Genomic DNA, 26,606 nt, shown 5'->3' with positions numbered 1-26,606 from the left:
GGAGAAGGGAAGAGTGTAGAAAGGGATAAGGGAGATCACAGTAGTAAGATGAGGTTTGGTGAGTAAGAGGCGCGATGGAGGAGGGAAGAGTGTATAAAGGGATAATGGAGATCACAGTAGTAAGACGAGGTTTGGGATGAGTAAGAGGCGAGATGGAGGAGGGAAGAGTCTGTAGGAAGGGATAAGGGAGATCACAGTAGTAAGACGAGGTTTGGGATGAGTAAGAGGAGAGATGGAGGAGGGAAGAGTCTGTAGAAAGGGATTAGGGAGATCACAGTAGCATGATGAGGTTTGGGATGAGTAAGAGGAGAGACGGAGGAGGGAAGAGGGAGATCACAGTAGTAAGATGAGGTTTGGGATGTGTAAGAGGTGAGAAGGAGGAGGTAAGAGGGAGATCACAGTAGTAAGATGAGGTTTGGGATGAGTAAGAGGTGAGATGGAGGAGGGAAGAGTGTAGAAAGGGATTAGGGAGATCACAGTAGTAATATGAGGTTTGGGATGAGTAAGAGGAGAGATGGAGGAGGGGAGAGGGAGATGACAGTAGTAAGATGAGGTTTGGGATGTGTAAGAGGTGAGATGGAGGAGGGAAGAGTGTAGAAAGGGATTAGGGAGATGACAGTAGTAAGATGAGGTTTGGGATGAGTAAGAGGAGAGATGGAGGAGGGAAGAGGGAGATCATAGTAGTAAAATGAGGTTTGGGATGAGTAAGAGGCGAGATGGAGGAGGAAAGAGGGAGATCACAGTAGTAAGATGAGGTTTGGGATGAGTAGGAGGAGAGATGGAGGGAAGAGGGAGATCACAGAAGTAAGATGAGGTTTGGGATGAGTAAGAGGCGAGATGGACGAGGGAAGAATGAGATCACAGTAGCAAGATGAGGTTTTGTGATGAGTAAGAGGCGAGATGGAAGAGGGAGATCACAGTATTAAGATGAGGTTTGGGGTGAGTAAGAGGCGAGATGAGGAGGGAAGAGTGTAGAAAGGGATTAGGGAGATCACAGTAGTAATATGAGATTTGTGATGAGTAAGAGGAGAGATGGAGGAGGGAAGAGGGAGATCACAGTAGTAAGATGAGGTTTGGGATGAGTAAGGGGAGAGATGGAGGGCGAAGAGTGTAGAAAGCGATTAGGGAGATCACAGTAGTATGATGAGGTTTGGGATGAGTAAGAGGTGAAATGGAGCAGGGAAGAGGGAGATCACAGTAGTAAGATGAGGTTTGGGATGAGTAAGAGGAGAGATGGAGGAGGGAAGAGTGTAGAAAGGGATTAGGGAGATCACAGTAGTATGATGATGTTTTGGGAGAGTAAGAGGCGAGATGGAGCAGGGAAGAGGGAGATCACAGTGGTAAGATGAGGTTTGGGATGAGTAAGAGGAGAGATGGAGGAGGGAAGAGTGCAGAAAGGGATAATGGAGATCACAGTAGTAAGACGAGGTTTGGGATGAGTAAGAGGCGAGATGGAGGAGGGAAGAGTCTGTAGGAAGGGTAAGGGAGATCACAGTAGTTGACAAGGTTTGGGATGAGTAAGAGGAGAGATGGAGGAGGGAAAAGGGAGATCACAGAAGTAAGATGAGGTTTGGGGTGAGTAAGAGGAGAGATGAAGGAGGGAAGAGGGAGATCACAGTAGTAAAATGAGGTTTGGGATGAGTAGGAGGAGAGATTGGTGGAGGGAAGAGGGAGATTACACCAGTAAGATGAGGTTCGGTATGAGTAAGAGGAGAGATGGAGGAGGGAAGAGGGAGATCATAGTAGTAGGATGAGGTTTGGGATGAGTAAGAGGAGAGATAGAGGAGGGATAAGGGGGATCTCAGTAGTAAGATGAGGTTTGGGATGAGTAAGAGGCGAGATGGAGGAGGGAAGAGTGTTGAAAGGGATTAGGGAGATCACAGAAGTAAGACGAGGTTTGGGGTGGGTAAGAGGAGAGATGAAGGAGGGAAGAGGGAGATCACTGTAGTAAGATGAGGTTTGGGATGAGTAAGAGGCAAGATGGAGGAGGGAAGAGGGATATCACAGTAGTAACATGAGGTTTGGGGTGAGTAGGAGGCGAGATGGAGAAGGGAAGAGTGTAGAAAGGGATAAGGGAGATCACAGTAGTAAGATGAGGTTTGGGGTGAATAAGAGGCGAGATGGAGAAGGGAAGAGTGTAGAAAGGGATAAGGGAGATCACAGTAGTAAGATGAGGTTTGGTGAGTAAGAGGCGCGATGGAGGAGGGAAGAGTGTATAAAGGGATAATGGAGATCACAGTAGTAAGACGAGGTTTGGGATGAGTAAGAGGCGAGATGGAGGAGGGAAGAGTCTGTAGGAAGGGATAAGGGAGATCACAGTAGTAAGACGAGGTTTGGGGTGAGTAAGAGGAGAGATGGAGGAGGGAAGAGTCTGTTGAAAGGGATTAGGGAGATCACAGTAGCATGATGAGGTTTGGGATGAGTAAGAGGAGAGATGGAGGAGGGGAGAGGGAGATGACAGTAGTAAGATGAGGTTTGGGATGTGTAAGAGGTGAGATGGAGGAGGGAAGAGTGTAGAAAGGGATTAGGGAGATGACAGTAGTAAGATGAGGTTTGGGATGAGTAAGAGGAGAGATGGAGGAGGGAAGAGGGAGATCATAGTAGTAAAATGAGGTTTGGGATGAGTAAGAGGCGAGATGGAGGAGGAAAGAGGGAGATCACAGTACTAAGATGAGGTTTGGGATGAGTAGGAGGAGAGATGGAGGGAAGAGGGAGATCACAGAAGTAAGATGAGGTTTGGGATGAGTAAGAGGCGAGATGGACGAGGGAAGAATGAGATCACAGTAGCAAGATGAGGTTTTGTGATGAGTAAGAGGCGAGATGGAAGAGGGAGATCACAGTATTAAGATGAGGTTTGGGGTGAGTAAGAGGCGAGATGAGGAGGGAAGAGTGTAGAAAGGGATTAGGGAGATCACAGTAGTAATATGAGATTTGTGATGAGTAAGAGGAGAGATGGAGGAGGGAAGAGGGAGATCACAGTAGTAAGATGAGGTTTGGGATGAGTAAGGGGAGAGATGGAGGGCGAAGAGTGTAGAAAGCGATTAGGGAGATCACAGTAGTATGATGAGGTTTGGCATGAGTAAGAGGTGAAATGGAGCAGGGAAGAGGGAGATCACAGTAGTAAGATGAGGTTTGGGATGAGTAAGAGGAGAGATGGAGGAGGGAAGAGTGTAGAAAGGGATTAGGGAGATCACAGTAGTATGATGATGTTTTGGGAGAGTAAGAGGCGAGATGGAGCAGGGAAGAGGGAGATCACAGTGGTAAGATGAGGTTTGGGATGAGTAAGAGGAGAGATGGAGGAGGGAAGAGTGCAGAAAGGGATAATGGAGATCACAGTAGTAAGACGAGGTTTGGGATGAGTAAGAGGCGAGATGGAGGAGGGAAGAGTCTGTAGGAAGGGTAAGGGAGATCACAGTAGTTGACGAGGTTTGGGATGAGTAAGAGGAGAGATGGAGGAGGGAAAAGGGAGATCACAGAAGTAAGATGAGGTTTGGGGTGAGTAAGAGGAGAGATGAAGGAGGGAAGAGGGAGATCACAGTAGTAAGATGAGGTTTGGGATGAGTAGGAGGAGAGATTGGTGGAGGGAAGAGGGAGATTACAGCAGTAAGATGAGGTTCGGTATGAGTAAGAGGAGAGATGGAGGAGGGAAGAGGGAGATCATAGTAGTAGGATGAGGTTTGGGATGAGTAAGAGGAGAGATAGAGGAGGGATAAGGGGGATCTCAGTAGTAAGATGAGGTTTGGGATGAGTAAGAGGCAAGATGGAGGAGGGAAGAGTGTTGAAAGGGATTAGGGAGATCACAGAAGTAAGATGAGGTTTGGGGTGGGTAAGAGGAGAGATGAAGTAGGGAAGAGGGAGATCACTGTAGTAAGATGAGGTTTGGGATGAGTAAGAGGCAAGATGGAGGAGGGAAGAGGGATATCACAGTAGTAACATGAGGTTTGGGGTGAGTAAGAGGCGAGATGGAGAAGGGAAGAGTGTAGAAAGGGATAAGGGAGATCACAGTAGTAAGATGAGGTTTGGTGAGTAAGAGGCGTGATGGAGGAGGGAAGAGTGTATAAAGGGATAATGGAGATCACAGTAGTAAGACGAGGTTTGGGATGAGTAAGAGGCGAGATGGAGGAGGGAAGAGTCTGTAGGAAGGGATAAGGGAGATCACAGTAGTAAGACGAGGTTTGGGATGAGTAAGAGGAGAGATGGAGGAGGGAAGAGTCTGTAGAAAGGGATTAGGGAGATCACAGTAGCATGATGAGGTTTGGGATGAGTAAGAGGAGATATGGAGGAGGGAAGAGGGAGATCACAGTAGTAAGATGAGGTTTGGGATGTGTATGAGGTGAGAAGGAGGAGGTAAGAGGGAGATCACAGTAGTAAGATGAGGTTTGGGATGAGTAAGAGGTGAGATGGAAGAGGGAAGAGTGTAGAAAGGGATTAGGGAGACCACAGTAGTAATATGAGGTTTGGGATGAGTAAGAGGCGAGATGGAGGAGGTAAGAGGGAGATCCCAGAAGTAAGATGAGGTTTGGGGTGGGCAAGAGGAGAGATGAAGGAGGGAAGAGGGAGATCACTTTAGTAAGATGAGGTTTGGGATGAGTAAGAGGCGAGATGGAGGAGGGAAGAGTCTGTAGGAAGGGATAAGGGAGATCACAGTAGTAAGATGAGGTTTGGGGTGAGTAAGAGGAGAGATGGAGGAGGGAAGAGTCTGTTGAAAGGGATTAGGGAGATCACAGTAGCATGATGAGGTTTGGGATGAGTAAGAGGAGAGATGGAGGAGGGGAGAGGGAGATGACAGTAGTAAGATGAGGTTTGGGATGTGTAAGAGGTGAGATGGAGGAGGGAAGAGTGTAGAAAGGGATTAGGGAGATGACAGTAGTAAGATGAGGTTTGGGATGAGTAAGAGGAGAGATGGAGGAGGGAAGAGGGAGATCATAGTAGTAAAATGAGGTTTGGGATGAGTAAGAGGCGAGATGGAGGAGGAAAGAGGGAGATCACAGTAGTAAGATGAGGTTTGGGATGAGTAGGAGGAGAGATGGAGGGAAGAGGGAGATCACAGAAGTAAGATGAGGTTTGGGATGAGTAAGAGGCGAGATGGACGAGGGAAGAATGAGATCACAGTAGCAAGATGAGGTTTTGTGATGAGTAAGAGGCGAGATGGAAGAGGGAGATCACAGTATTAAGATGAGGTTTGGGGTGAGTAAGAGGCGAGATGAGGAGGGAAGAGTGTAGAAAGGGATTAGGGAGATCACAGTAGTAATATGAGATTTGTGATGAGTAAGAGGAGAGATGGAGGAGGGAAGAGGGAGATCACAGTAGTAAGATGAGGTTTGGGATGAGTAAGGGGAGAGATGGAGGGCGAAGAGTGTAGAAAGCGATTAGGGAGATCACAGTAGTATGATGAGGTTTGGGATGAGTAAGAGGTGAAATGGAGCAGGGAAGAGGGAGATCACAGTAGTAAGATGAGGTTTGGGATGAGTAAGAGGAGAGATGGAGGAGGGAAGAGTGTAGAAAGGGATTAGGGAGATCACAGTAGTATGATGATGTTTTGGGAGAGTAAGAGGCGAGATGGAGCAGGGAAGAGGGAGATCACAGTGGTAAGATGAGGTTTGGGATGAGTAAGAGGAGAGATGGAGGAGGGAAGAGTGCAGAAAGGGATAATGGAGATCACAGTAGTAAGACGAGGTTTGGGATGAGTAAGAGGCGAGATGGAGGAGGGAAGAGTCTGTAGGAAGGGTAAGGGAGATCACAGTAGTTGACAAGGTTTGGGATGAGTAAGAGGAGAGATGGAGGAGGGAAAAGGGAGATCACAGAAGTAAGATGAGGTTTGGGGTGAGTAAGAGGAGAGATGAAGGAGGGAAGAGGGAGATCACAGTAGTAAGATGAGGTTTGGGATGAGTAGGAGGAGAGATTGGTGGAGGGAAGAGGGAGATTACACCAGTAAGATGAGGTTCGGTATGAGTAAGAGGAGAGATGGAGGAGGGAAGAGGGAGATCATAGTAGTAGGATGAGGTTTGGGATGAGTAAGAGGAGAGATAGAGGAGGGATAAGGGGGATCTCAGTAGTAAGATGAGGTTTGGGATGAGTAAGAGGCGAGATGGAGGAGGGAAGAGTGTTGAAAGGGATTAGGGAGATCACAGAAGTAAGACGAGGTTTGGGGTGGGTAAGAGGAGAGATGAAGGAGGGAAGAGGGAGATCACTGTAGTAAGATGAGGTTTGGGATGAGTAAGAGGCAAGATGGAGGAGGGAAGAGGGATATCACAGTAGTAACATGAGGTTTGGGGTGAGTAGGAGGCGAGATGGAGAAGGGAAGAGTGTAGAAAGGGATAAGGGAGATCACAGTAGTAAGATGAGGTTTGGTGAGTAAGAGGCGCGATGGAGGAGGGAAGAGTGTATAAAGGGATAATGGAGATCACAGTAGTAAGACGAGGTTTGGGATGAGTAAGAGGCGAGATGGAGGAGGGAAGAGTCTGTAGGAAGGGATAAGGGAGATCACAGTAGTAAGACGAGGTTTGGGATGAGTAAGAGGAGAGATGGAGGAGGGAAGAGTCTGTAGAAAGGGATTAGGGAGATCACAGTAGCATGATGAGGTTTGGGATGAGTAAGAGGAGAGACGGAGGAGGGAAGAGGGAGATCACAGTAGTAAGATGAGGTTTGGGATGTGTAAGAGGTGAGAAGGAGGAGGTAAGAGGGAGATCACAGTAGTAAGATGAGGTTTGGGATGAGTAAGAGGTGAGATGGAGGAGGGAAGAGTGTAGAAAGGGATTAGGGAGATCACAGTAGTAATATGAGGTTTGGGATGAGTAAGAGGAGAGATGGAGGAGGGGAGAGGGAGATGACAGTAGTAAGATGAGGTTTGGGATGTGTAAGAGGTGAGATGGAGGAGGGAAGAGTGTAGAAAGGGATTAGGGAGATGACAGTAGTAAGATGAGGTTTGGGATGAGTAAGAGGAGAGATGGAGGAGGGAAGAGGGAGATCATAGTAGTAAAATGAGGTTTGGGATGAGTAAGAGGCGAGATGGAGGAGGAAAGAGGGAGATCACAGTAGTAAGATGAGGTTTGGGATGAGTAGGAGGAGAGATGGAGGGAAGAGGGAGATCACAGAAGTAAGATGAGGTTTGGGATGAGTAAGAGGCGAGATGGACGAGGGAAGAATGAGATCACAGTAGCAAGATGAGGTTTTGTGATGAGTAAGAGGCGAGATGGAAGAGGGAGATCACAGTATTAAGATGAGGTTTGGGGTGAGTAAGAGGCGAGATGAGGAGGGAAGAGTGTAGAAAGGGATTAGGGAGATCACAGTAGTAATATGAGATTTGTGATGAGTAAGAGGAGAGATGGAGGAGGGAAGAGGGAGATCACAGTAGTAAGATGAGGTTTGGGATGAGTAAGGGGAGAGATGGAGGGCGAAGAGTGTAGAAAGCGATTAGGGAGATCACAGTAGTATGATGAGGTTTGGGATGAGTAAGAGGTGAAATGGAGCAGGGAAGAGGGAGATCACAGTAGTAAGATGAGGTTTGGGATGAGTAAGAGGAGAGATGGAGGAGGGAAGAGTGTAGAAAGGGATTAGGGAGATCACAGTAGTATGATGATGTTTTGGGAGAGTAAGAGGCGAGATGGAGCAGGGAAGAGGGAGATCACAGTGGTAAGATGAGGTTTGGGATGAGTAAGAGGAGAGATGGAGGAGGGAAGAGTGCAGAAAGGGATAATGGAGATCACAGTAGTAAGACGAGGTTTGGGATGAGTAAGAGGCGAGATGGAGGAGGGAAGAGTCTGTAGGAAGGGTAAGGGAGATCACAGTAGTTGACAAGGTTTGGGATGAGTAAGAGGAGAGATGGAGGAGGGAAAAGGGAGATCACAGAAGTAAGATGAGGTTTGGGGTGAGTAAGAGGAGAGATGAAGGAGGGAAGAGGGAGATCACAGTAGTAAAATGAGGTTTGGGATGAGTAGGAGGAGAGATTGGTGGAGGGAAGAGGGAGATTACACCAGTAAGATGAGGTTCGGTATGAGTAAGAGGAGAGATGGAGGAGGGAAGAGGGAGATCATAGTAGTAGGATGAGGTTTGGGATGAGTAAGAGGAGAGATAGAGGAGGGATAAGGGGGATCTCAGTAGTAAGATGAGGTTTGGGATGAGTAAGAGGCGAGATGGAGGAGGGAAGAGTGTTGAAAGGGATTAGGGAGATCACAGAAGTAAGACGAGGTTTGGGGTGGGTAAGAGGAGAGATGAAGGAGGGAAGAGGGAGATCACTGTAGTAAGATGAGGTTTGGGATGAGTAAGAGGCAAGATGGAGGAGGGAAGAGGGATATCACAGTAGTAACATGAGGTTTGGGGTGAGTAGGAGGCGAGATGGAGAAGGGAAGAGTGTAGAAAGGGATAAGGGAGATCACAGTAGTAAGATGAGGTTTGGGGTGAATAAGAGGCGAGATGGAGAAGGGAAGAGTGTAGAAAGGGATAAGGGAGATCACAGTAGTAAGATGAGGTTTGGTGAGTAAGAGGCGCGATGGAGGAGGGAAGAGTGTATAAAGGGATAATGGAGATCACAGTAGTAAGACGAGGTTTGGGATGAGTAAGAGGCGAGATGGAGGAGGGAAGAGTCTGTAGGAAGGGATAAGGGAGATCACAGTAGTAAGACGAGGTTTGGGATGAGTAAGAGGAGAGATGGAGGAGGGAAGAGTCTGTAGAAAGGGATTAGGGAGATCACACTAGCATGATGAGGTTTGGGATGAGTAAGAGGAGATATGGAGGAGGGAAGAGGGAGATCACAGTAGTAAGATGAGGTTTGGGATGTGTATGAGGTGAGAAGGAGGAGGTAAGAGGTAGATCACAGTAGTAAGATGAGGTTTGGGATGAGTAAGAGGTGAGATGGAGGAGGGAAGAGTGTAGAAAGGGATTAGGGAGACCACAGTAGTAATATGAGGTTTGGGATGAGTAAGAGGCGAGATGGAGGAGGTAAGAGGGAGATCCCAGAAGTAAGATGAGGTTTGGGGTGGGCAAGAGGAGAGGTGAAGGAGGGAAGAGGGAGATCACTGTAGTAAGATGAGGTTTGGGATGAGTAAGAGGCGAGATGGAGGAGGGAAGAGTCTGTAGGAAGGGATAAGGGAGATCACAGTAGTAAGACGAGGTTTGGGGTGAGTAAGAGGAGAGATGGAGGAGGGAAGAGTCTGTTGAAAGGGATTAGGGAGATCACAGTAGCATGATGAGGTTTGGGATGAGTAAGAGGAGAGATGGAGGAGGGGAGAGGGAGATGACAGTAGTAAGATGAGGTTTGGGATGTGTAAGAGGTGAGATGGAGGAGGGAAGAGTGTAGAAAGGGATTAGGGAGATGACAGTAGTAAGATGAGGTTTGGGATGAGTAAGAGGAGAGATGGAGGAGGGAAGAGGGAGATCATAGTAGTAAAATGAGGTTTGGGATGAGTAAGAGGCGAGATGGAGGAGGAAAGAGGGAGATCACAGTACTAAGATGAGGTTTGGGATGAGTAGGAGGAGAGATGGAGGGAAGAGGGAGATCACAGAAGTAAGATGAGGTTTGGGATGAGTAAGAGGCGAGATGGACGAGGGAAGAATGAGATCACAGTAGCAAGATGAGGTTTTGTGATGAGTAAGAGGCGAGATGGAAGAGGGAGATCACAGTAGTAAGATGAGGTTTGGGATGAGTAAGAGGAGAGATGGAGGAGGGAAGAGTGTAGAAAGGGATTAGGGAGATCACAGTAGTATGATGATGTTTTGGGAGAGTAAGAGGCGAGATGGAGCAGGGAAGAGGGAGATCACAGTGGTAAGATGAGGTTTGGGATGAGTAAGAGGAGAGATGGAGGAGGGAAGAGTGCAGAAAGGGATAATGGAGATCACAGTAGTAAGACGAGGTTTGGGATGAGTAAGAGGCGAGATGGAGGAGGGAAGAGTCTGTAGGAAGGGTAAGGGAGATCACAGTAGTTGACGAGGTTTGGGATGAGTAAGAGGAGAGATGGAGGAGGGAAAAGGGAGATCACAGAAGTAAGATGAGGTTTGGGGTGAGTAAGAGGAGAGATGAAGGAGGGAAGAGGGAGATCACAGTAGTAAGATGAGGTTTGGGATGAGTAGGAGGAGAGATTGGTGGAGGGAAGAGGGAGATTACAGCAGTAAGATGAGGTTCGGTATGAGTAAGAGGAGAGATGGAGGAGGGAAGAGGGAGATCATAGTAGTAGGATGAGGTTTGGGATGAGTAAGAGGAGAGATAGAGGAGGGATAAGGGGGATCTCAGTAGTAAGATGAGGTTTGGGATGAGTAAGAGGCAAGATGGAGGAGGGAAGAGTGTTGAAAGGGATTAGGGAGATCACAGAAGTAAGATGAGGTTTGGGGTGGGTAAGAGGAGAGATGAAGTAGGGAAGAGGGAGATCACTGTAGTAAGATGAGGTTTGGGATGAGTAAGAGGCAAGATGGAGGAGGGAAGAGGGATATCACAGTAGTAACATGAGGTTTGGGGTGAGTAAGAGGCGAGATGGAGAAGGGAAGAGTGTAGAAAGGGATAAGGGAGATCACAGTAGTAAGATGAGGTTTGGTGAGTAAGAGGCGTGATGGAGGAGGGAAGAGTGTATAAAGGGATAATGGAGATCACAGTAGTAAGACGAGGTTTGGGATGAGTAAGAGGCGAGATGGAGGAGGGAAGAGTCTGTAGGAAGGGATAAGGGAGATCACAGTAGTAAGACGAGGTTTGGGATGAGTAAGAGGAGAGATGGAGGAGGGAAGAGTCTGTAGAAAGGGATTAGGGAGATCACAGTAGCATGATGAGGTTTGGGATGAGTAAGAGGAGATATGGAGGAGGGAAGAGGGAGATCACAGTAGTAAGATGAGGTTTGGGATGTGTATGAGGTGAGAAGGAGGAGGTAAGAGGGAGATCACAGTAGTAAGATGAGGTTTGGGATGAGTAAGAGGTGAGATGGAAGAGGGAAGAGTGTAGAAAGGGATTAGGGAGACCACAGTAGTAATATGAGGTTTGGGATGAGTAAGAGGCGAGATGGAGGAGGTAAGAGGGAGATCCCAGAAGTAAGATGAGGTTTGGGGTGGGCAAGAGGAGAGATGAAGGAGGGAAGAGGGAGATCACTTTAGTAAGATGAGGTTTGGGATGAGTAAGAGGCGAGATGGAGGAGGGAAGAGTCTGTAGGAAGGGATAAGGGAGATCACAGTAGTAAGATGAGGTTTGGGGTGAGTAAGAGGAGAGATGGAGGAGGGAAGAGTCTGTTGAAAGGGATTAGGGAGATCACAGTAGCATGATGAGGTTTGGGATGAGTAAGAGGAGAGATGGAGGAGGGGAGAGGGAGATGACAGTAGTAAGATGAGGTTTGGGATGTGTAAGAGGTGAGATGGAGGAGGGAAGAGTGTAGAAAGGGATTAGGGAGATGACAGTAGTAAGATGAGGTTTGGGATGAGTAAGAGGAGAGATGGAGGAGGGAAGAGGGAGATCATAGTAGTAAAATGAGGTTTGGGATGAGTAAGAGGCGAGATGGAGGAGGAAAGAGGGAGATCACAGTAGTAAGATGAGGTTTGGGATGAGTAGGAGGAGAGATGGAGGGAAGAGGGAGATCACAGAAGTAAGATGAGGTTTGGGATGAGTAAGAGGCGAGATGGACGAGGGAAGAATGAGATCACAGTAGCAAGATGAGGTTTTGTGATGAGTAAGAGGCGAGATGGAAGAGGGAGATCACAGTATTAAGATGAGGTTTGGGGTGAGTAAGAGGCGAGATGAGGAGGGAAGAGTGTAGAAAGGGATTAGGGAGATCACAGTAGTAATATGAGATTTGTGATGAGTAAGAGGAGAGATGGAGGAGGGAAGAGGGAGATCACAGTAGTAAGATGAGGTTTGGGATGAGTAAGGGGAGAGATGGAGGGCGAAGAGTGTAGAAAGCGATTAGGGAGATCACAGTAGTATGATGAGGTTTGGGATGAGTAAGAGGTGAAATGGAGCAGGGAAGAGGGAGATCACAGTAGTAAGATGAGGTTTGGGATGAGTAAGAGGAGAGATGGAGGAGGGAAGAGTGTAGAAAGGGATTAGGGAGATCACAGTAGTATGATGATGTTTTGGGAGAGTAAGAGGCGAGATGGAGCAGGGAAGAGGGAGATCACAGTGGTAAGATGAGGTTTGGGATGAGTAAGAGGAGAGATGGAGGAGGGAAGAGTGCAGAAAGGGATAATGGAGATCACAGTAGTAAGACGAGGTTTGGGATGAGTAAGAGGCGAGATGGAGGAGGGAAGAGTCTGTAGGAAGGGTAAGGGAGATCACAGTAGTTGACAAGGTTTGGGATGAGTAAGAGGAGAGATGGAGGAGGGAAAAGGGAGATCACAGAAGTAAGATGAGGTTTGGGGTGAGTAAGAGGAGAGATGAAGGAGGGAAGAGGGAGATCACAGTAGTAAGATGAGGTTTGGGATGAGTAGGAGGAGAGATTGGTGGAGGGAAGAGGGAGATTACACCAGTAAGATGAGGTTCGGTATGAGTAAGAGGAGAGATGGAGGAGGGAAGAGGGAGATCATAGTAGTAGGATGAGGTTTGGGATGAGTAAGAGGAGAGATAGAGGAGGGATAAGGGGGATCTCAGTAGTAAGATGAGGTTTGGGATGAGTAAGAGGCGAGATGGAGGAGGGAAGAGTGTTGAAAGGGATTAGGGAGATCACAGAAGTAAGACGAGGTTTGGGGTGGGTAAGAGGAGAGATGAAGGAGGGAAGAGGGAGATCACTGTAGTAAGATGAGGTTTGGGATGAGTAAGAGGCAAGATGGAGGAGGGAAGAGGGATATCACAGTAGTAACATGAGGTTTGGGGTGAGTAGGAGGCGAGATGGAGAAGGGAAGAGTGTAGAAAGGGATAAGGGAGATCACAGTAGTAAGATGAGGTTTGGTGAGTAAGAGGCGCGATGGAGGAGGGAAGAGTGTATAAAGGGATAATGGAGATCACAGTAGTAAGACGAGGTTTGGGATGAGTAAGAGGCGAGATGGAGGAGGGAAGAGTCTGTAGGAAGGGATAAGGGAGATCACAGTAGTAAGACGAGGTTTGGGATGAGTAAGAGGAGAGATGGAGGAGGGAAGAGTCTGTAGAAAGGGATTAGGGAGATCACAGTAGCATGATGAGGTTTGGGATGAGTAAGAGGAGAGACGGAGGAGGGAAGAGGGAGATCACAGTAGTAAGATGAGGTTTGGGATGTGTAAGAGGTGAGAAGGAGGAGGTAAGAGGGAGATCACAGTAGTAAGATGAGGTTTGGGATGAGTAAGAGGTGAGATGGAGGAGGGAAGAGTGTAGAAAGGGATTAGGGAGATCACAGTAGTAATATGAGGTTTGGGATGAGTAAGAGGAGAGATGGAGGAGGGGAGAGGGAGATGACAGTAGTAAGATGAGGTTTGGGATGTGTAAGAGGTGAGATGGAGGAGGGAAGAGTGTAGAAAGGGATTAGGGAGATGACAGTAGTAAGATGAGGTTTGGGATGAGTAAGAGGAGAGATGGAGGAGGGAAGAGGGAGATCATAGTAGTAAAATGAGGTTTGGGATGAGTAAGAGGCGAGATGGAGGAGGAAAGAGGGAGATCACAGTAGTAAGATGAGGTTTGGGATGAGTAGGAGGAGAGATGGAGGGAAGAGGGAGATCACAGAAGTAAGATGAGGTTTGGGATGAGTAAGAGGCGAGATGGACGAGGGAAGAATGAGATCACAGTAGCAAGATGAGGTTTTGTGATGAGTAAGAGGCGAGATGGAAGAGGGAGATCACAGTATTAAGATGAGGTTTGGGGTGAGTAAGAGGCGAGATGAGGAGGGAAGAGTGTAGAAAGGGATTAGGGAGATCACAGTAGTAATATGAGATTTGTGATGAGTAAGAGGAGAGATGGAGGAGGGAAGAGGGAGATCACAGTAGTAAGATGAGGTTTGGGATGAGTAAGGGGAGAGATGGAGGGCGAAGAGTGTAGAAAGCGATTAGGGAGATCACAGTAGTATGATGAGGTTTGGGATGAGTAAGAGGTGAAATGGAGCAGGGAAGAGGGAGATCACAGTAGTAAGATGAGGTTTGGGATGAGTAAGAGGAGAGATGGAGGAGGGAAGAGTGTAGAAAGGGATTAGGGAGATCACAGTAGTATGATGATGTTTTGGGAGAGTAAGAGGCGAGATGGAGCAGGGAAGAGGGAGATCACAGTGGTAAGATGAGGTTTGGGATGAGTAAGAGGAGAGATGGAGGAGGGAAGAGTGCAGAAAGGGATAATGGAGATCACAGTAGTAAGACGAGGTTTGGGATGAGTAAGAGGCGAGATGGAGGAGGGAAGAGTCTGTAGGAAGGGTAAGGGAGATCACAGTAGTTGACAAGGTTTGGGATGAGTAAGAGGAGAGATGGAGGAGGGAAAAGGGAGATCACAGAAGTAAGATGAGGTTTGGGGTGAGTAAGAGGAGAGATGAAGGAGGGAAGAGGGAGATCACAGTAGTAAAATGAGGTTTGGGATGAGTAGGAGGAGAGATTGGTGGAGGGAAGAGGGAGATTACACCAGTAAGATGAGGTTCGGTATGAGTAAGAGGAGAGATGGAGGAGGGAAGAGGGAGATCATAGTAGTAGGATGAGGTTTGGGATGAGTAAGAGGAGAGATAGAGGAGGGATAAGGGGGATCTCAGTAGTAAGATGAGGTTTGGGATGAGTAAGAGGCGAGATGGAGGAGGGAAGAGTGTTGAAAGGGATTAGGGAGATCACAGAAGTAAGACGAGGTTTGGGGTGGGTAAGAGGAGAGATGAAGGAGGGAAGAGGGAGATCACTGTAGTAAGATGAGGTTTGGGATGAGTAAGAGGCAAGATGGAGGAGGGAAGAGGGATATCACAGTAGTAACATGAGGTTTGGGGTGAGTAGGAGGCGAGATGGAGAAGGGAAGAGTGTAGAAAGGGATAAGGGAGATCACAGTAGTAAGATGAGGTTTGGGGTGAATAAGAGGCGAGATGGAGAAGGGAAGAGTGTAGAAAGGGATAAGGGAGATCACAGTAGTAAGATGAGGTTTGGTGAGTAAGAGGCGCGATGGAGGAGGGAAGAGTGTATAAAGGGATAATGGAGATCACAGTAGTAAGACGAGGTTTGGGATGAGTAAGAGGCGAGATGGAGGAGGGAAGAGTCTGTAGGAAGGGATAAGGGAGATCACAGTAGTAAGACGAGGTTTGGGATGAGTAAGAGGAGAGATGGAGGAGGGAAGAGTCTGTAGAAAGGGATTAGGGAGATCACAGTAGCATGATGAGGTTTGGGATGAGTAAGAGGAGAGACGGAGGAGGGAAGAGGGAGATCACAGTAGTAAGATGAGGTTTGGGATGTGTAAGAGGTGAGAAGGAGGAGGTAAGAGGGAGATCACAGTAGTAAGATGAGGTTTGGGATGAGTAAGAGGTGAGATGGAGGAGGGAAGAGTGTAGAAAGGGATTAGGGAGATCACAGTAGTAATATGAGGTTTGGGATGAGTAAGAGGCGAGATGGAGGAGGTAAGAGGGAGATCCCAGAAGTAAGATGAGGTTTGGGGTGGGTAAGAGGAGAGATGAAGGAGGGAAGAGGGAGATCACTGTAGTAAGATGAGGTTTGGGATGAGTAAGAGGCGAGATGGAGGAAGGAAGAGGGATATCACAGTAGTAAGATGAGGTTTGGGATGAGTAGGAGGAGAGATGGAGGAGGGAATAGGGAGATCACAGCAGTAAGATGAGGTTTGAGATGTGTAAGAGGTGAGATGGAGGAGGGAAGAGGGAGAACACAGTAGTAAGATGAGGTTTGGGATGAGTAAGAGGAGAGATGGAGGGGGAAGACTGTAGAAAGGCATAAGGGAGATCATAGTAGCATGATGAGGTTTGGGATGAGTTAGAGGCGAGATGGAGGAGGGAAGAGGGAGATCACAGTAGTAAGATGAGGTTTGGGATGAGTAAGAGGTGAGATGGAGGAGGGAAGAGTGTAGAAAGGGAGATCACAGAAGTAAGATGAGGTTTGGGATGAGTAAGAGGAGACATGGAGGAGGGAAGAGGGAGATCACAGTAGTAAGATGAGGTTTGGGGTGAGTAAAAGGCGAGATGGAGGAGGGAAGAGGGAGATCACAGTAGTAAGATGCGTTTGGGATGAGTAAGAGGTGAGATGGAGGAGGGAAGAGGGAGATCACAGTAGTAAGAGGCGGTTTGGGATGAGTAAGAGGCAAGATGGAGGAGGGAAGAGGGCTATCACAGTAGTAAGATGAGGTTTGGGGTGAGTAAGAGGCGAGATGGAGGAAGGAAGAGTGTAGAAAGGGATAAGGGAGATCACAGTAGTAAGATGAGGTTTGGGGTGAGTAAGAGGCAAGATGGAGGAGGGAAGAGTGTATAAAGGGATAAGGGAGATCACAGTAGTAATATAAGGTTTGGGATGAGTAAGAGGCGAGAAGGAGGAGGGAAGATAGAGATCACAGTAGTAAGATGAGGTTTGGGATGAGTAAGAGGAGAGATGGAGGAGGGAAGAGTGTAGAAAGGGATTAGGGATATCACAGTAGTATGATGAGGTTTGGGGAGAGTAAGAGGAGAGATGGAGGGAAGAGGGAGATTGTAGTCGTAAGATGACGTTTGTGATGATTAAGAGAAGAGATGGAGGAGGGAAGAGGGAGATCACAGTAGTAAGATGAGGTTTGGGATGAGTAAGAGGAGAGATGGAGTGGGAAGAGTGTAGAAAGGTATAGGGAAGATCACAGTAGGATGATGAGGTTTCGGATGAGTAAAAGGCTAGATGGAGGAGGGAAGAGGGAGATCACAGTAGTAAGATGAGGTTTGGGGTGAGTAAGAGGAGAGATGGAGGAGGGAAGAGGGAGATTGTAGTAGTAAGATGAGGTTTGGGATGAGTAAGAGGAGAGATGGAGGAGGGAAGATGGAGATCACAGAAGTAAGATGAGGTTTGGGGTGAGTAAGAGGATAGATGGAGGAGGGAAGCGGGAGATCACAGTAGTAAGATGAGGTTTGCGATGAGTAAGACGAGAGATGGAGGAGGGAGATCACAGTAGTAAGATGGGGTTTGGGATGAGTAGGAGGAGAGATAGAGGAGGGAAGAGGGAGATCACAGTAGTAAGATGAGTTTTGGGATGAGTAGGGGGAGAGATGGAGGAGGGAAGAGGGAGATCACAGTAGTAAGATGAGGTTTGGGGTGAGTAAGAGGCGAGATGGAAGAGGGAAGAGTGTAGAAAGGGATTAGGGAGATCACAGTAGTATGATAAGGTTTGGGATGAGTAAGAGGCGAGATGGAGGAGGGAAGCGGGAGATCACAGTAGTAAGATGAGGTTTGGGGTGAGTAAGAGGATAGATGGATGAGGGAAGCGGGAGATCACAGTAGTAAGATGAGGTTTGCGATGAGTAAGACGAGAGATGGAGGAGGGAGATCACAGTAGTAAGATGGGGTTTGGGATGAGTAGGAGGAGAGATAGAGGAGGGAAGAGGGAGATCACAGTAGTAATATGAGGTTTGGGATGAGTAAGAGGCGAGATGGAGGAGGGAAGAGGGGGATCACAGTAGTAAGATGAGGTTTGGGATGAGTAAGAGGCGAGATGGAGGAGGGAAGAGTGTAGAAAGGGATTAGGGAGATCACAGTAGTAAGATGAGGTTTGGGATGAGTAATAGGAGAGATGGAGGAGGGAAGAGGGAGATTACAGAAGTAAGATGAGGTTTGTAGTGAGTAAGAGGAGAGATGAAGGAGGGAAGAGGGAGATCACAGTAGTATATGAGGTTTGGGATGAGTAGGAGGAGAGATAGAGGAGGGAAGAGGGAGATCACAGTAGTAAGATGAGGTTAGGGATGAGTATGAGGAGAGATGGAGGAGGGAAGAGGGAAATCATAGTAGTAAGATAAGGTTTGGGATGAGTAAGAGGCGAGATGGAGTAGGGAGATCACAGTAGTAAGATGAGATTTGGGATGAGTAGGAGGAGAGATGGAGGGAAGAGGGAGATCACAGCAGTAAGATGAGGTTTGGGATGAGTAAGAGGAGAGATGGAGGAGGGAAGAGGGAGATCACAGTAGTAAGATGAGGTTTGGGATGAGTAAGGCGAGATGGAAGAGGGAAGAATGAGATCACAGTAGTAAGATGAGGTTTGGGATGAGTAAGAGGAGAGATGGAGGAGGGAAGAGGGAGATCATAGTAGTAAGATGAGGTTTTGTGATGAGTAAGAGGCGGGATGGGGAGGGAAGAGGGAGATCACAGTAGTAAGATGAGGTTCGGGGTGAGTAAGAGGCGAGGTGGAGGAGGGAAGAGTGTAGAAAGGGAATAGCGAGATCACAGTAGTAATATGAGGTTTGGGATTAGTAAGAGGCGAGATGGAGGAGGGAAGAGAGAGATCACAGCAGTAAGATGAGGTTCGGGATGAGTAAAAGGAGAGATGGAGGAGGGAGGAGGGAGATCATAGTAGTAAGATGAGGTTTGGGGTGAGTAAGAGGCGAGATGGAGGAGGGAATAGGAAGATCACAGTAGTAAAATGAGGTTTGGGATGAGTAGGAGGAGAGATGGAGGGAAGAGGGAGATCACAGCAGTAAGATGAGGTTTTGTGATGAGTAAGAGGTGAGATGGAGGAGGGAAGAGGGGGATCACAGTAGTCAGATGAGGTTTGGGGTGAGTAAGAGGCGAGATGGAGGAGGGAAGGATGTAGAAAGGGATTAGGGATTATGGAGATCACAGTAGTAATATGAGGTTTGGGATGAGTAAGAGGCGAGATGGAGGAGGGAAGAGGGAGAGCACAGGTGTAAGATGAGGTTTGGGATGAGTAAGAGGAGAGATGGAGGAGGGAAGAGGGAGATCATAGTAGTAAAATGAGATTTGGGATGAGTAAGAGGTGAGATGCAGGAGGGAAGAGGGAGATCACAGTAGTAAGATGAGGTTTGGGTTGAGGAAGAGGCGAGATGGAGGGGGAAGAGTGTAGAAAGGTATAAGGAAGATCACAGTAGCATGATGAGGTTTGGGATGAGTAAGAGGTGAGATGGAGGAGGGAAGAGGGAGATCACAGTAGTAAGATGAGGTTTGGGATGAGTAAGAGGAGAGATGGAGGGGGAAGAGTGTAGAAAGGTATAAGGGAGATCACAGTAGCATGATGAGGTTTGGGATGAGTAAGAGGTGAGATGGAGGAGGGAAGAGGGAGATCACAGTAGTAAGATGAGGTTTGGGATGAGTAAGAGGAGAGATGGAGGGGGAAGAGTGTAGAAAGGTATAAGGAAGATCACAATACCATGATGAGGTTTGGGATGAGTAAGAGGTGAGATGGAGGAGGGAAGAGGGAGATCACAGTAGTAAGATGAGGTTTGGGATGAGTAAGAGGAGAGATGGAGGGGAAGAGTGTAGAAAGGTATAAGGGAGATCACAGTAGCATGATGAGGTTTGGGATGAGTAAGAGGTGAGATGGAGGAGGGAAGAGGGAGATCACAGTAGTAAGATGAGGTTTGGGATGAGTAAGAGGAGAGATGTAGGAGGGAAGAGTGTAGAAAGGGATTAGGGAGATCAGAGTAGTATGATGAGGTGCAGGAGATGCAGGAGGTAAGAGGGAGATCACAGTAGTAAGATGAGGTTTGGGTTGAGTAAGAGGTGAGATGGAGGAGGGAAGAGTTTAGAAAGGGATAAGGGAGATCACAGTAGTAATATGAGATTTGGGATGAGTAAGAGGAGAGATGGAGGGGGAAGAGTGTAGAAGGCGAGATGGAGGAGGGAAGAGTTTAGAAAGGGATAAGGGAGATCACAGTAGTAATGTGAGATTTGGGATGAGTAAGAGGAGAGATGGAGGGGGAAGAGTGCAGAAAGGTATAAGGTAGATCATAGTAGCATGATGAGGTTTGGGATGAGTAAGAGGTGAGATGGAGGAGGGAAGAGGGAGATCACAGTAGTAAGATGAGGTTTGGGATGAGTAAGAGGAGAGATGGAGGGGGAAGAGTGTAGAAAGGTATAAGGGAGATCACAGTAGCATGATGAGGTTTTGGATGAGTAAGAGGAGAGATGGAGGAGGGAAGAGGGAGATCACAGTAGTAAGATGAGGTTTGGGATGAGTAAGAGGAGAGATGTAGGAGGGAAGAGTGTAGAAAGGGATTAGGGAGATCAGAGTAGTATGATGAGGTTTGGGATGAGTAAGAGGCGAGATGGAGGAGGGAAGAGGGAGATCACAGTAGTAAGACGAGGTTTGGGATGAGTAAGAGGAGAGATGGAGGAGGGAAGAGTCTGTAGAAAGGGATTAGGGAGATCACAGTAGCATGATGAGGTTTGGGATGAGTAAGAGGAGAGATGGAGGAGGGAAGAGGGAGATCACAGTAGTAAGATGAGGTTTGGGATGAGTCAGAGGTGAGATGGAGGAGGTAAGAGGGAGATCACAGTAGTAAGATGAGGTTTGGGATGAGTAAGAGGTGAGATGGAGGAGGGAAGAGTGTAGGAGGAGGGAAGGGGAGTACGTTCGGATGAGTAAGATGAGAGATGGAGGAGGGAAGAGGGAGATCATAGTAGTAAGATGAGGTTTGGGGTGAGGAAGAGGCGAGATGGAGGACGGAAGAGTTTAGAAAGGGATAAGGGAGATCACAGTAGTAATATGAGATTTGTGATGAGTAAGAGGAGAGATGGAGGAGGGAAGAGGGAGATCACAGTAGTAAGATGAGGTTTGGGATGAGTAAGAGGAGAGATGGAGGGGAAAGACTGTAGAAAGGTATAAGGGAGATCACAGTAGCATGATGAGGTTTGGGGTGAGTAAGAGGCGAGATGGAGGAGGGAAGAGGGAGATCTCAGTAGTAAGATGAGGTTTGGGATGAGTAAGAGGTGAGATGGAGGAGGGAAGTGTGTAGAAAGGGAGATTACAGAAGTAAGATGAGGTTTGGGATGAGTAGGAGGAGAGATGGAGGAGTGAAGAGGGAGATCATAGTAGTAAGATGAGGTTTGGGATGAGTAAGAAGCGAGATGGAGGAGTGAAGAGGGAGATCACAGTAGTAAGATGAGGTTTGGGATGAGTAAGAGGCGAGATAGAGGAGGGAAGAGGGAGATCACAGTAGTAAGATGAGGTTTGGGATGAGTAAGAGGCGAGATGGAGGAGGGAAGAGGGAGATCACAGTAGTAAGATGAGGTTTGGGATAGGTAAGAGGCGAGATGGAGGAGGGAAGAGTCTGTAGGAAGGGTAAGGGAGATCACAGTAGTAAGACGAGGTTTGGGATGAGTAAGAGGAGAGATGGAGGAGGGAACAGGGAGATCATAGTAGTAAGATGAGGTTTGGGGTGAGGAAGAGGCGTGATGGAGGAGGGAAGAGTTTAGAAAGGGATAAGGGAGATCACAGTAGTAATATGAGATTTGTGATGAGTAAGAGGAGAGATGGAGGAGGGAAGAGGGAGATCACAGTAGTAAGATGAGGTTTGGGATGAGTAAGAGGAGAGATGGAGAAGGAAAGAGGGAGATCACAGTAGTAAGATGAGGTTTGGGATGAGTAAGAGGCGAGATAGAGGAGGGAAGAGGGAGATCACAGTAGTAAGATGAGGTTTGGGATGAGTAAGAGGCGAGATGGAGGAGGGAAGAGGGAGATCACAGTAGTAAGATGAGGTTTGGGATGAGTAAGAGGCGAGATGGAGGAGGGAAGAGTCTGTAGGAAGTGTAAGGGAGATCACAGTATTAAGACGAGGTTTGGGATGAGTAAGAGGAGAGATGGAGGAGGGAAAAGGGAGATCACAGAAGTAAGATGAGGTTTGGGGTGAGTAAGAGGAGAGATGGAGAAGGGAAGAGTGTAGAAAGGGATAAGGGAGATCACAGTAGTAAGATGAGGTTTGGTGAGTAAGAGGCGCGATGCAGGAGGGAAGAGTGTATAAAGGGAGAATGGAGATCACAGTAGTAAGACGAGGTTTGGGATGAGTAAGAGGCGAGATGGAGGACGGAAGAGTCTGTAGGAAGGTATAAGGGAGATCACAGTAGTAAGACGAGGTTTGGGATGAGTAAGAGGTGAGATGGAGGAGGGAAGAGTGTAGAAAGGGATTAGGGAGATCACAGTAGTAATATGAGGTTTGGGATGAGTAAGAGGCGAGATGGAGGAGGTAAGAGGGAGATCACAGAAGTAAGATGAGGTTTGGGGTGGGTAAGAGGAGAGATGAAGTAGGGAAGAGGGAGATCACTGTAGTAAGATGAGGTTTGGGATGAGTAAGAGGCGAGATGGAGGAAGGTAGAGGGATATCACAGTAGTAAGATGAGGTTTGGGATGAGTAGGAGGAGAGATGGAGGAGGGAATAGGGAGATCACAGCAGTAAGATGAGGTTTGAGATGAGTAAGAGGCGAGATGGAGGAGGGAAGAGGGAGATCACAGTAGTAAGATGAGGTTTGGGATGAGTAAGAGGCGAGATGGAGGAGGGAAGAATGAGATCACAGTAGTAAGATGAGGTTTGGGATGAGTAAGAGGAGAGATGGAGGAGGGAAGAGGGAGATATAGTGGTAAGATGAGGTTTTGTGATGAGTAAGAGGCGAGATGGAGGAGGGAAGAGGGAGATCACAGTAGTAAGATGAGGTTTGGGATGAGTAAGAGGAGAGATGGAGGGGGAAGACTGTAGAAAGGTATAAGGGAGATCATAGTAGCATGATGAGGTTTGGGATGAGTAAGAGGCGAGATGGAGGAGGGAAGAGTGTAGAAAGGGAGATCACAGAAGTAAGATGAGGTTTGGGATGAGTAAGAGGAGAGATGGAGGAGGGAAGAGGGAGATCGCAGTAGTAAGATGAGATTTGGGATGAGTAAGAGGCGAGATGGAGGAGGGAAGAATGAGATCACAGTAGTAAGATGAGGTTTGGGATGAGTAAGAGGCGAGATGGAGGAGGGAAGAATGAGATCACAGTAGTAAGATGAGGTTTGGGATGAGTAAGAGGAGAGATGGAGGGGGAAGACTGTAGAAAGGTATAAGGGAGATCATAGTAGCATGATGAGGTTTGGGATGAGTAAGAGGCGAGATGGAGGAGGGAAGAGTGTAGAAAGGGAGATCACAGAAGTAAGATGAGGTTTGGGATGAGTAAGAGGAGAGATGAAGGAGGGAAGAGGGAGATCACTGTAGTAAGATGAGGTTTGGGATGAGTAAGAGGCGAGATGGAGGAGGGAAGAGACTGTAGGAAGGGATTAGGGAGATCACAGTAGCATGATGAGGTTTGGGATGAGTAAGAGGAGAGATGGAGGAGGGGAGAGGGAGATCACAGTAGTAAGATGAGGTTTGGGATGAGTAAGAGGTGAGATGGAGGAGGGAAGAGTGTAGAAAGGGAGATCACAGAAGTAAGATGAGGTTTGGGATGAGTAAGAGGAGAGATGGAGGAGGGAAGAGGGAGATCGCAGTAGTAAGATGAGATTTGGGATGAGTAAGAGGCGAGATGGAGGAGGGAAGAATGAGATCACTGTAGTAAGATGAGGTTTGGGATGAGTAAGAGGAGAGATGGAGGAGGGAAGAGGGAGATCACAGTAGTAAGATGAGGTTTGGGATGAGTAAGAGGAGAGATGGAGGAGGGAAGAGTGTAGAAAGGGATTAGGGAGATCACAGTAGTATGATGAGGTTTGGGGTGAGTAAGAGGAGAGATGGAGGGAAGAGGGAGATTGTAGTAGTAAGATGACATTTGTGATGAGTAAGAGGAGAGATGGAGGAGGGAAGAGGGAGACCACAGTAGTAAGATGACGTTTGTGATGAGTAAGAGGAGAGATGGAGGAGGGAAGAGGGAGACCACAGTATCATGATGAGGTTTGAGATGAGTAAGAGGCGAAATGGAGGAGGGAAGAGGGAGATCACAGTAGTAAGATGAGGTTTGGGATGAGTAAGAGGAGAGATGGAGGAGGGAAGAGGGAGATCACAGTAGTAAGATGAAGTTTGGGATGAGTAAGAGGCGAGATGGAGGAGGGAAGAGGGATATCACAGTAGTAACATGAGGTTTGGGGTGAGTAAGAGGCGAGATGGAGAAGGGAAGAGTGTAGAAAGGGATAAGGGAGATCACAGTAGTAAGATGAGGTTTGGTGAGTAAGAGGCGCGATGGAGGAGGGAAGAGGGAGATCACAGTAGTAAGAGGAGGTTTGGGATGTGTAAGAGGTGAGATGGAGGAGGTAAGAGGGAGATCACAGTAGTAAGATGAGGTTTGGGATGAGTAAGAGGTGAGATGGAGAAGGGAAGAGTGTAGAAAGGGATTAGGGAGATCACAGTAGTAAGATGAGGTTTGGGATGAGTAAGAGAAGAGATGGAGGAGGTAAGAGGGAGATCACAGAAGTAAGATGCGGTTTGGGGTGGGTAAGTGGAGAGATGAAGGAGGGAAGAGGGAGATCACTGTAGTAAGATGAGGTTTGGGATGAGTAAGAGGCGAGATGGAGGAGGGAAGAGGGATATCACAGTAGTAAGATGAGGTTTGGGATGAGTAAGAGGAGAGATGGAGGAGGGAATAGGGAGATCACAGCAGTAAGATGAGGTTTGAGATGAGTAAGAGGCGAGATGGAGGAGGGAAGAGGGAGATCACAGAAGTAAGATGAGGTTTGGGATGAGTAAGAGGCGAGATGGAGGAGGGAAGAATGAGATCACAGTAGTAAGATGAGGTTTGGGATGAGTAAGAGGAGAGATGGAGGAGGGAAGAGGGAGATCATAGTAGTAAGATGAGGTTTTGTGAGGAGTAAGAGGTGAGATGGAGGATGGAAGAGGGAGATCACAGTAGTAAGATGAGGTTTGGGGTGAGTAAGAGGCGAGATGGAGGAGGGAAGAGTGTAGAAAGGGATTAGGGATTAGGGAGATCACAGTAGTAATATGAGGTTTGGGATGAGTAAGAGGCGAGATGGAGGAGGGTAGAGGGAGGTCACAGCAGTAAGATGAGGTTCGGGATGAGTAATAGGAGAGATGGAGGGGGAAGAGTGTAGAAAGGTATAAGGGAGATCACAGTAGCATGATGAGGTTTGGGATGAGTAAGAGGCGAGATGGAGGAGGGAAGAGTGTAGAAATGGATTAGGGACATCAGAGTAGTATGATGAGGTTTGGGATGAGTAAGAGGTGAGATGGAGGAGGGAGGAGGGAGATCACAGTAGTAATATGAGATTTGTGATGAGTAAGAGGAGAGATGGAGGAGGGAAGACGGAGATCACAGTAGTAAGATGAGGTTTGGAATGAGTAATAGGAGAGATGGAGGGGGAAGAGTGTAGAAAGGTATAAGGGAGATCACAGTAGCATGATGAGGTTTGGGATGAGTAAGAGGCGAGATGGAGGAGGGAAGAGGGAGATCACAGTAGTAAGATGAGGTTTGGGATGAGTAAGAAGAGAGATGGAGGAGGGAAGAGTGTAGAAAGGGATTAGGGAGATCAGAGTAGTATGGTGAGGTTTGGGATGAGTAAGAGGTGAGATGGAGGAGGTAAGAGGGAGATCACAGTAGTAAGATGGGGTTTGGGGATCAGTAAAGGAGAGATGGAGGAGGGAAGAGTGTAGAAAGGGATAATGGAGATCACAGTAGTAAGACAAGGTTTGGGATGAGTAAGAGGCGAGATGGAGGAGGGAAGAGTCTTTAGGAAGGGATAAGGGAGATCACAGTAGTAAGACGAGGTTTGGGATGAGTAAGAGGAGAGATGGAGGAGGGAAGAGGGAGATCACAATAGTAAGATGAGGTTTGGGATGAGTAAGAGGTGAGATGGAGGAGGGAAGAGGGAGATCACAGTAGTAATATGGGGTTTGTGATGAGTAAGAGGAGAGGTGGAGGAGGAAAGAGGGTGGTCACAGTAGTAAGATGAGGTTTGGGGTGAGTAGGAGTAGGGATGGAGGAGGGAAGAGGGAGATTGTAGTAGTAAGATGAGGTTTGAGGTGAGTAAGAGGAGAGATGGAGGAGGGAAGCGGGAGATCAGAGTAGTAAGATGAGGTTTGGGATGAGTAAGAGGAGAGAAGGCGGAGGGAAGAGGATGGAGGAGGGAAGCGGGAGATCACAGCAGTAAGATGAGGTTTGGGGCGAGTAAGAGGCGAGATGGAGGAGAGAAGATGGAGATCACAGTAGTAAGATGAGGTTTGGGATGAGTCGTCAGGGTCAGAGGAGGGAAGAGTCTAGCTAGGAAGGGTTATTTTAGAGATCACAGTAGTAGAATGAGGTTAGGACTGAGCCTTGAGGTCAGTGTACACTGGGATATTATGTGCACGAGGTGATGCCCCCTAGTGAGGGAGTGTTAAGGAAGGACTCTAGGAGTGAGGTTTGAGGGATGCACACTGGGAGGGACTCACTGGTGTGAGCAGTGCATGCTGGGAGGTTCTTATGTGGACTTTGTAGGGGGGATGGCATAATACACCTTTGGCAGTGAGTGAGTGGCACAGGGCAGTGTGTGGTGGGCATGAACTGCGCTCAATCGCATAATATTTTTTTGAAGGACATAAAATGAGACGTCTCGCCACAGTTGAGGTGTTTGCTTGGGAGTTAGTTTCCCAGACATTGTGTTTCTTTGTGTTCCTGCCCTGGCATTGCCGTGTGCCGTCACTAGGTGGGGCCAGGTGACTGCATTTGGGGTTTCAGCCACAGACGGGCTGCTGAGCTTTGGGGTCTTGGCATTGCTTATAATGCGCCTGAAGAAGGCCAAGGTGTTCACCAGGTGCTGTGAGGGGGTGACAAGGGTGCCCTGCCCCCCCCTCCCCCGCGTCCTCACATGGAAGCATTCCCTATAGGACCCCCGGTGTCACTTCCATACTTCACCTCTGCAGGTC

Source organism: Pleurodeles waltl, chromosome 12 (assembly GCF_031143425.1).
Source record: "Pleurodeles waltl isolate 20211129_DDA chromosome 12, aPleWal1.hap1.20221129, whole genome shotgun sequence".
Classification (NCBI taxonomy): domain Eukaryota; kingdom Metazoa; phylum Chordata; class Amphibia; order Caudata; family Salamandridae; genus Pleurodeles; species Pleurodeles waltl.
Note: the sequence above shows the minus strand (reverse complement) of the source record.